The 9,715-nt window shown below is 49.5% G+C and overlaps 1 pseudogene; it reads left to right on the top strand.

Annotated features, from left to right (window-relative positions):
• Nucleotides 1-2,808: 2,808 nt before the first annotated feature.
• Nucleotides 2,809-9,715, top strand: part of LOC129075141 (60S ribosomal protein L32-like) — a 29,667-nt pseudogene continuing 22,760 nt past the window's right edge.

The raw sequence follows: 9,715 nt of genomic DNA, 5'->3' as shown, positions 1-9,715 counted from the left end.
TCCTGGGCCAGACACTGTGCTAAGGACCAGGGCAGCTGCCAGCCCCTACTGCGCCTTTACAAAAATAAGCGAAAGGGACCCAGTGCAGGTACATGGGGCAGGGCACGTGGCGAGGGGCGGAGCATGGGCTGCATTTCGGCCCCTGTTTGCTCTCTAGCCAGAGGCTCCCGGGCAGTGCATGACCACACAGGGCAGCCCTGCCCAGCACCGTCCTTACACAGTGGATACTACGTGGAGCATCAATTAACAGATGGGGGGGGGGGGGAATGAGGATTAGAGAAAGCAAGTAACTTGCTTAATTATATAGAATTAATAACAGGCAAGTCTCTAGAGTCTGTGATCTTAGAAGACAGGATAACACAGTTGTGATCTCCCTTGCCTATTTTTTTTTTTAAGTTGTCAAATATTTTACTGGTTTATGAACTGTTACTTGGCGAAAATCAGGTTGCTGGGAAGAGTTAACAGCATATGAAACTGTATCTATGGTAGGGATCTAGTTATCTATTTAGGAGCATAACATCTTGGGCAGGCAGGCCCGGGGAAACAGTCCATCTAGTGTCACCCCCACCCTGGGAACTGGAAATGTGATTTGCTCAGTCTCACCCAGAGACAGAAGCTGAGCCAACCCCGAAACCCAAGCCCTGACGTTCGGGCCAGTGGGCCCCACTTGCTAGGACAGGTGCAAGTACAGATGGCCTCCCCGCTTTGTGCTGTCGGGAGACAGGGCAGAACAGGAAAGGGGTGCCAAGAGAGCTCCCCCCGGCGTCCAAGGCCTGGGCCAGAAACTCGGGACCAGGGCTAGGGAGGAGACACACCACTGTATTGGCCATTGCCAACTGGCGGTCATGCTCAGTTCTTTGGATGAAAAGGCCACCCCATTCCTCAGATAGGCTCTAGGGTTCATACCTAAGAAACCACCCACAGCTTTCTGCAAAGTAATGCTTTTTATTTTTTCATAGAGGAAGCGGTGGAGTGGAGGGGGGCAGTAGAGGCAAGGGGGGAGAGAAAGAGAGAGAGGGAAAGAGAGAGAAACATCCATCTGTTGTTCCACTTGCTTAGGCATTCATTGGTTTATTCTTGTATGTGCCCTGCCTGGAGATCGAATCCACAACCTTGGTGTATCAGGACAATGCTCTAACAACCTGAGCTACCTGGCGGGAGCCAGAAATGCATTCTTACAGTCACAAAAGGGAAGCAGCCCCTGCCAGGGGAAGCCAGTGCGTTGTCTTTTACTGACACCCCCGAACAGATCTGTCAGCCTTAGAAAAACCATACTGCCTGTAATATCCTACCATCGACTCTTCATGCCTCTATGCCTTCAGCCATGCTGTCACCTCTGCCTGCTCACCCTTCCCCACTATGCCATCCTTTGCTTGTCTAGGTCCTGCAGATCCTTCAAGACCCAGCCTAGGAAGGACTTCCTCTGGGAAGCCCACGTAACGTCCCCATTGCCCTCCCAACTCTTCCCTGCTCTAATAAATGTCTCTCCTCTGGGCTCCCAAAATGCCTTCCCTTCTCTTTCATTGAATGAGATAATGCATCTGTTTCTTTACCTCCATAAGCCTGTAAGAGACAGGGGACAGTTTATATTTTATTAACACTAGAAAGCAAATTGGCCTTGTGCACTCCAAGCTACATAGTAGGTGTTCAATGAACGTGCTGCGTGAATGAACAGGAAATGCTCATCACGCATACGACAAAGAGTAGACTTGGTTAGGTTGTGATGTTCAGATGCACTGCCAAGAATAGCTTCAGTCAGCAGTGGGTGTTCAGAGACACTTAGTTTGAATACGACTAAAAAGCCAGCTGGGCCCCCCAGATGGCTGAGGGCATCCTGATGGTGCTCCCAAGCGCCCAGACTGCAAACACCATTAAGCAAATCCATTATTCCAGCAGAGTCTCTGGGCCTCTGCCCAGAGGGGGTCATGTACCCATGACCCATGGTCCCGCAGGAATAATGATGAGGGAGGAAGAGTAGTCAAGAGAGGATGATGGAATAACTGAACTGCTGTCCAGCCACTCCCGCAGCAGTGGGGAGCCCCGGCCCTTCAGGCGGGGCTTGGAGCAAAGCACCTGCAGACACTGTGTGGGAGGCCTTGTCAGACACCGGCTGCACACCAGAGCAGGCCACAGTTGGAAGAAGGGACGGTTTTTCTCCCAGTGACTTCCACGCAGGCCGTTACAATGATGCATAGCTGGAGGGGCCTGAAGGAGACAGCCTCCTCTTGGGGACAAGATATTAAGTCATGAGTCAAATGTAAACACCCTCTCATCAGGAGTCAGGTTGAGGACCAAAGATGGCAAGTCTACAGTATCCACCACTTAAAGACCCAGCCCTGGAGGGGAGGCCCAAGGAAGGTCAGGACCCATATCCCCAAGCACTCACTGCTGAGTATGGCATCCCTCCCCAGGTTAAACATTTTGGACTCTGGTCCCCATCTCTGCACACAGAAGGGGCTGGTACTCCCTCTTTGTAGATACCAAGACAGCAGGGCACGCAGGCGGGCTAAGGACTTGCCCTACATTGCAGACGTAGGAAATTTGGAGGATTGAGATTTGAACTCATGTATCTGTCCCCCGAGCTCACTGTCTTTCTTTTACCCCACACCAGCTGCTTGCTCTGGCTGTGCTTCTCCCCAAGGTCAAGGCTAAGCTGTCCTGGCTCAGGCTGGGCCAAGGACCTCCAACTCACCAAGCACATTATTCACTGTCCAGTTGTTACTCTGTCGCCCCACCATTCTTTTCAGACACGCCCACTATCCTACCGTGTCCCAGCCTCTGCATGGGGCACGCGGTAGGGGCGGAGCGATGGCGAAAAGCCCTGAGGCCCCTCAGCTCTTCAACACGTTCCTGAACCTTCCCTCTTCTGATTATCCCAGCAGTTCTGTGAGGTGAGAACGGCCCACAGAGAGACAGGCTGAGAGGGGAAAAGGAACAAAAGTGTGCTTTGCACCAGCCCGCCCCTGTGCAGGGAACCCAGCACTCCACTCGTTTGTTATGTCGATCTGGCAACTGAGCCCTCGAGGTGACGTGGATGACGGACACATTACTGTGGGGGCTGGCGCCTCAAAGCCACGTCCCCCACCTCCTCCAGCATAACTCACATGTGAAAATTATTTGCTGCTGCCAGAGACTGCAGTGTGTCCTCCTCTCACCAAATACATACACCAAAGCCCTAATCCCCAAGGCAGCTGTATTTGGAGATGGGGCCTGTGAAAAAAAGCTTTTAAGGTTTTAAGGGCAGGTCCTTAACCTATAAAATTGTATCCTTATATGAAAAGGAAGAGACACCAGAGCTCACTCTCTCCATTCCTGTGCAAAGAAAAAGACCGTGCATGGACACAGAGAGGAGGTGGCTGTCGGCAAGCCAGGAAGAGAGGCCTCACCAGACACCAGCCCTGCTAAGGCTTCCATGTTGAACAGCCAACCTCCAGAACTAGAAGCAAACAAGCTCCTGCTGTTTGAGCCTCCATCCTGTGGATCCATTAGGGCAGCCTGAGCTGATTAACACAGCAACTTTCCCGGAGGATTTTTCTTTGGCCTGTTGGGTGCTTTTACATCCCTCACACCCTCTTGTTTTCCTCAGATCACCATCTCATTGATGAGCTCTTACTACACCTGGTCCATGGGACAGGCGAGCCTTCTATTCCTGGAACCGAGGGACGGAGGCCACCCAAAGCCTTTGCCAAGGCTAGCTGCCTGTGGGCAAATTCCTCGTGAAGAACATGGACAACAAGTATGACCAATGGTACTCAGGGATACAGCAGGTAAAGGGAGGCTGGTCACAGAGTGTGGCAGTCACCAAGGTGGCACCAGTTTTCACTGCAGAAGTCAGAGCGTTGGCAGGCTCTGGAATCCTGGGCCTCCCTTCACCTCCCAGGCCACGTGATCAAGTGGAAATGGTGTGGACTTGAGAGCGTGGCCTGGGTGTGAATTCTGGCCATGCCACTTGCCAAGAAGCTGGTACCCACTGTGGTTATTCACCAGCATTTTGGCACTTGCTCTTCAGGCAGGTGGTAGAATTGATATTCCTGCCTCCTGGAAGGTGGGTATGGCCAGGTGACTTGCTTTGGCCAGTGAATGAGAACTTTGAGAGCCAATGCTTGCTCTACCATTTCCATTTCCCTCTAGCATGGCAAACATCAAGGTTCCTAAAGAAGGAAGTCAACAAGGAGCAGGTCCCGTAGCTGCCCCAAGACAGGTACAGTGTGAACAAGAAATAAACCTTTCTTTTCAGCCATGAAGTTTCTGGGGATGGTTGTTGCTACAGGATAACCTAGCTCATCCTGACTGATAAGAGACACTGACTAAACCACAGCCTCCTTCAGACTCCATTTCTAAAATGGGGATAATAGTATCTAACAAAGCTTGGTACATAGCAGGTCTTTGACAAATGTTAGCTCTCTTTCTTTTCTCTGCACTGTCTCCCCTCCCCTCAAGTCCTTCATGATGAGATTAGACATTTGGAGGCACAGTTCCTCTAGGACAGATGTACAGGACCACTCATCTATGTGTCCCTAGTACCTTGTCCTAGGCTGGCATCTCAGCAAGTCTTCACTAAGTACTAATATTATTGAGCACCTTGGTGTTGAACATCCTACCTCCAGAACTAAAAGAGAACAAAATTTTGTAATAATTAAGCTCTAACCACATTGCTGACTCTGTGTTAGGTCTCTGATAATCCCTTCTGCCTTTCACCTGCCAGGATATATACTTTTACTTTCTTCCCAGATCAAGACAGCACATAATCCTAGACTCTCAAGCTAAATGGGCAAATCTCCTCCTCTCTTTCAGTAGTGGAATCCCCTCAGCAAATCTGTTGATCGATTTCTCAGTCTCTGCCAAGCCATTTTCAGCAACAGAGAACTTACTTCTTACAAAATGTTCTTTTATATTTGGAATTACAAGGAGGTGGGTTTGGCTCTGGGCCAAGTCCATGAGTCTTACTAGCAACTCTATAAAATGTGTGCCATTATTATCAGCCCATCCTGCAGACAGGAAACTAGGATTCAAAGAGATAAGTCAGTTTGCCCAAGGTCACACAGCCAGTGAGTCATGACTGTATTCTTGAAGGCGCGCACAGGTAGGGCACACACAGGTAGTACACACGTGATAAATATTAATGGGATGACAGACAGCTCTACCCCTGGGAGGGGCAATCCTAGTGACTCCACATCTCGATATAAACCCCATCCCAGAATTTCCAGCTTGGCTTTTCGGAACCTTAACAATGCAAAACAACCTTCCACTCTGTTAAGACATAAATCTCAATAAATGATTTCCAATAACACAGTTCTTGCCAGGAAAGGAAACATTTACACTGTTGGCCATGTATAATATAGGTTAATCTTTCAGGATGCATTAAATGTGTAAGTGTCTTAGAGGGAAGCGAAATTCCGGTTGTAAGCCAGGTCATTCTGCAGAAAAGAGGAGATGCTGAGGGAGAAGGGGTATTTTTAGACTTGGATCCACCTGATGCTATCTGTAAGTACTGTGTGTTAGTAGTGGGCACAGAACGCAACCCTGTTACTGATTTGCCAGGCAGGAAAATAGCATGTCAGTTCCAAACAGATGCTTCCCAAACCGTTAATGGAAGCTGATGACTTCAAGATGGGCTGGCTGCTTTGTGGCTTCTTCAGAGGCGGTCAAAATTAGGATGGGACTTGGTGAATAACAAAAATGCCAAATCTGCTAAAGATGTGCCTCAGTAACTAAAGAATGGAGATGGGTCCAAGTAGCCATGGGCTAGAATCAAAGGCACACACAGGCAACTGCAGTATGTAGGTGGCCTTTGGAATAAGCAGAGGATGAAGCAAGTGGAGGGGGTAGATGAGAATGCTGATGGGCAGTATATTTGAACGAATTATGAGACTGAACCACATGAAATTGCTGATATGTAAGGGCTGTTGACCAAAAATATGGTTGTTTCATGTTAACCTAATAATAATAGAGATAGATTAATATCTATTCATGTAATATCATAACCGCACACCCCGGTGAGCAGTCACATTACTGACCACAGTGTGAGACCATGGTCCACAGAACAGAACACAGGCCACATTAACAGGGACACTTATGTGCTGATATGAAAAGACCTAAGTATTTTTGTCAAGTTGGGAAGGAAAAAAACCCACAAAAACAAAAAGACAGAAAGGATACGTTATAGCGGGGATGCCCGTGTCCCCTCAAATCGTATGTTGAAACCCCAACCCCTGAAGATGACAGTATTAGAGAGTGGGCCTTTGAGATGGACTTTGGCCATGAGGATGAAGCCCTCACGGATGGGATTAGTGGCCGAGCCCCCTCCACCACGCGAGGACACAGCAAGAGGGCGCGGGGCTGTGACCCAGGAAGTGGGCCCTCACCGGGAGCCGACCACGCTGCCACCTTAATCTTATACTTCACAGCCTCCAGAACTGTGAGTGATAAACTTCTGTTGTTTATAAGTCACCCAGTCAGTGACACTTGGTTATAGCAGCCTGAATAGAGTCGGAGAAGAGATTGGTACCCTAAGGGGGACAGAGAGATTAAAAGCATAGCCAAGTTGACTGAGCCCAACAACTTCTACGGCTTCTTTCACCATCGTCCTGGCACATCAGCCATGGAGCAAGGAGCACAGAGCCTGCCTGTGCCATTGCACTGCTAGGGTTCAAGTCCTGATGATGCTCCTGACAAGCTGTATTGGGCTAAATGGTGGCCCCCAAAAGACACGCCCATGTCTTGACTCTGGGAACCAGTGAGTATTATCTTACATGGTAGAAGAGTGAATATTACACCTTATACAGCAAAAGTTGAATTACGTTAAGGATCCTGAAAGGGGGGATTTATCCTGGATTATCCAGAAGGCTCCTAAATCCAATGACAAGAGTCCTGATAGGAGACAGACACAGAGAGAAGACACTACATATGAAAGGGAGGAGGAAATGTGACCACAGAGGCAGAGATGGGAGTGATATGGCCACAAACCAAGGAATCCTATCACTTGAAGAGGCAAGGGACAGATTCTCCCCCAGAGCCTTAGAAGCACAGTGCCATCCGCACCGCGCTTTCAGACTACTGGCCTCCAGAACTGTGCGACAATAAATCCACCAGGTTTTTGGAAGCCACAAGGTTTAAGGTTATTGGTCACAACAACCTTGGGAGACGAATTCACAAGCCTTCTGCTTCAGTTCTCTTGTCTGCAAAATGGGATAATAATAACCTATGAGGAGACACACAGGAAAGGTTTATTAGCACGATACCAGGTAAACACTAAACACTAAGTAAATGTGAGATGTTAAAGGGCAACCACAGCAGGGACTGAAAATTGCATCAGACCCAAGAAAATGGAGATAACTGCCTGCCATGCATATATTTGGTGCTTAGAAGATGTGAGACCTCCAAATGTGAGAAGCGCGGTGTCCTTGGAGCAAGCCTGACTTGCCTGCCCCGTCCAGTCTTAGGTCACAACTGGGAGCTGAGAGCCCTTCTCAGATAACTCTCAAACCACCACCAGCCAAAACGGCTTTGGTTAAATGTATACACATATGAAAGAATTCTGGAAAAGTCTATTTGCCTTCTAGAATTGCGTATCAGACACAATTTAAACAATTGGGAACCTGGCATTTTGAGCTCGTTCAACCACTGGAAAAAGTATCTTTCGAAAAGATAGTTTAAAAAAAATAGGACGCAAGGGAAGAAAATGGTTATTAAAGATGCTTAAAAGCCTTCCTGAACTTCAAATGGGCTCTTCGCAACAATAATACTGATGATTTAAGGGAAAAATGAATCAAGACTCTATTGATTAAATGTTCCTTAAATTATGTATGGATTTTAAAATGTGTGGCAGTATGCAAAGCACGTTGGAGGTAAAACGTTTGAAAAATTGCCCAAGACATTTAAAGAACCGGGAATGTAGCGGCAGCCTCAGCCCCGGGCGTGAGCAGCCTGGGAGGGAAGGAGTGGAAAGGTCAGCCCAGAACCCTCAAGGCCATCTGTGCGCCAGCGCAGTAACGCCAATCCCAGAGCCCGGACAGCAAGCGGCGACGTCTACTTTCTACTGACATGGCACGGATCTTCCTGGTGTTCTTGGCTCTTCACCAGTAACCTCACACATTGTTTATGCCAGACATTCACTGAGCACCTACGAGGCACCCAGCCCTGTGTTGGAGCCCGGGGACAGACACAGTCTAGTGCAGCCACAGTGTGAGAGCAGGCCCTGGCCGCTCAGGGGGTTGAGAACCATGACATGGAAGATGCAGGGTGTGGGGCTGTGAATACCTGTGGGACAGCCCCCAGCCCTATCCATGGAGGTTAGGCAGGCAGTTCCCGAAGGGAAAGAAATCTGAGATGAGGCTGAAGGGTGAGGCAGCACTGGCCAGATGCAGAGAGAAGGTAGGGGAAGAGAGAAACTCAGAAAGGAGGTGGGGGTGGCACGTGCCATGTGCCATGAGCACAGGGGGGTTAAAGACAGAAGCAAGTGCGGCCAGGCCTGCGTGCCTGGGCCACCTGCTCAGCGTTCACCAGCAGCTGCTGGGCTCCACTTCTCACAGGCTCCTGGCTCTGCTCGCCACTGCCTTCAGTCTCTTGAATTCTTCAGTGACAGACTCCTTGCCGTGGACAGTGGCCCATCCCAGGCCCCAGAGGGCGGGGACAGCACAGCAGCTTGCAGGGTGCCACAAAAAATGTGGGGCTCCAGGTTAACGTGCAACTTCTCAGCGTGGAGGACAAATCCCCTCCCCAGCAACCTGTCCCTCCCACACAACGGATCACCTCCCACTCCCAGCTCACCGTTCTCCTTACTTAAAACCTTGCCAATTGCCAGGCTCTGCCCATCGTCCCCTGTCTCCCATGTCCCACAAGTCCATGCTGAGCTGGAACCTTCCCCTGTCTCTCTAACCCACCCCACAGGGACCTGAGAGAGGAGACAGGCTAAGCACAAAACCTCCTTCAGGAACAGGTGGAGGGGACAGCAAAGCCTGGGCACCAGGTCCTTCCCCCATCGGTCCTCACTGTGGACAGGGACCATGTCTTTACTGTCCCCAGAAGCAGTATCGGGAGGTCCAGGAATGTCCTGGTGCAAAGGCAGCAGCAGCAGCTGTCCCCTCCATGGACCACACTGGCCACACATACCCAGGTCCCAATGTGACCCTTTATGCTATGAGTTGCTCAGGAGCAGGTCCCCTCATCTTTTGCACACGTTTGTTCTCCCTCATGGGGTCCAGTGCCCAACACAAGACTGTGCTCAATAAATGTCGTGAAGGAATGCACAGAGACATCCTGATTGCTAGGCACTGGCCCCTCACTGTTGCCTTGAAGCTCACCTTGACCTAATGAGACAGGAAGGGCAGGGGGATGAGCCTCAGCAGGGGCTCCTCCAAAGCAGATCTGCCCAAAGAAACATGGCACTGAGACCAAGTCAGGACAAGCACTTTTCCCATCACTGTGCTGGCTCTCTGGACAGAATCAATCTTTGCCTGTATCAATCCAAGCACCCCACAGGCACACGCAGGACAAGAGAAAAAGGAGGAGAAAGAAAAGAGAGGAGAGAGTAATCCGCAATTCCCAGCCCTTGAGAAGTTGGCCACCCGAGCCCAAGAACTGCATATTTGATTTTAAGATATTATTTTCTCCTTTTCTCCTTCCACAAAGTGGTACATGGCCCATTTATATATTTAATTAGTATGAATTAAAATTAATAACATCTTGAGTAGTTCCTGACCCTTCTTGAGATAAT

This window comes from Pteronotus mesoamericanus, unplaced genomic scaffold, assembly GCF_021234165.1.
Source record: "Pteronotus mesoamericanus isolate MK-2021 breed Mesoamerican mustached bat unplaced genomic scaffold, CSHL_Meso_final contig_52, whole genome shotgun sequence".
Taxonomy (NCBI): domain Eukaryota; kingdom Metazoa; phylum Chordata; class Mammalia; order Chiroptera; family Mormoopidae; genus Pteronotus; species Pteronotus mesoamericanus.
The sequence above is the reverse complement of the archived record's forward strand: the minus strand, read 5'-3'. Positions and strand labels throughout refer to the sequence as shown.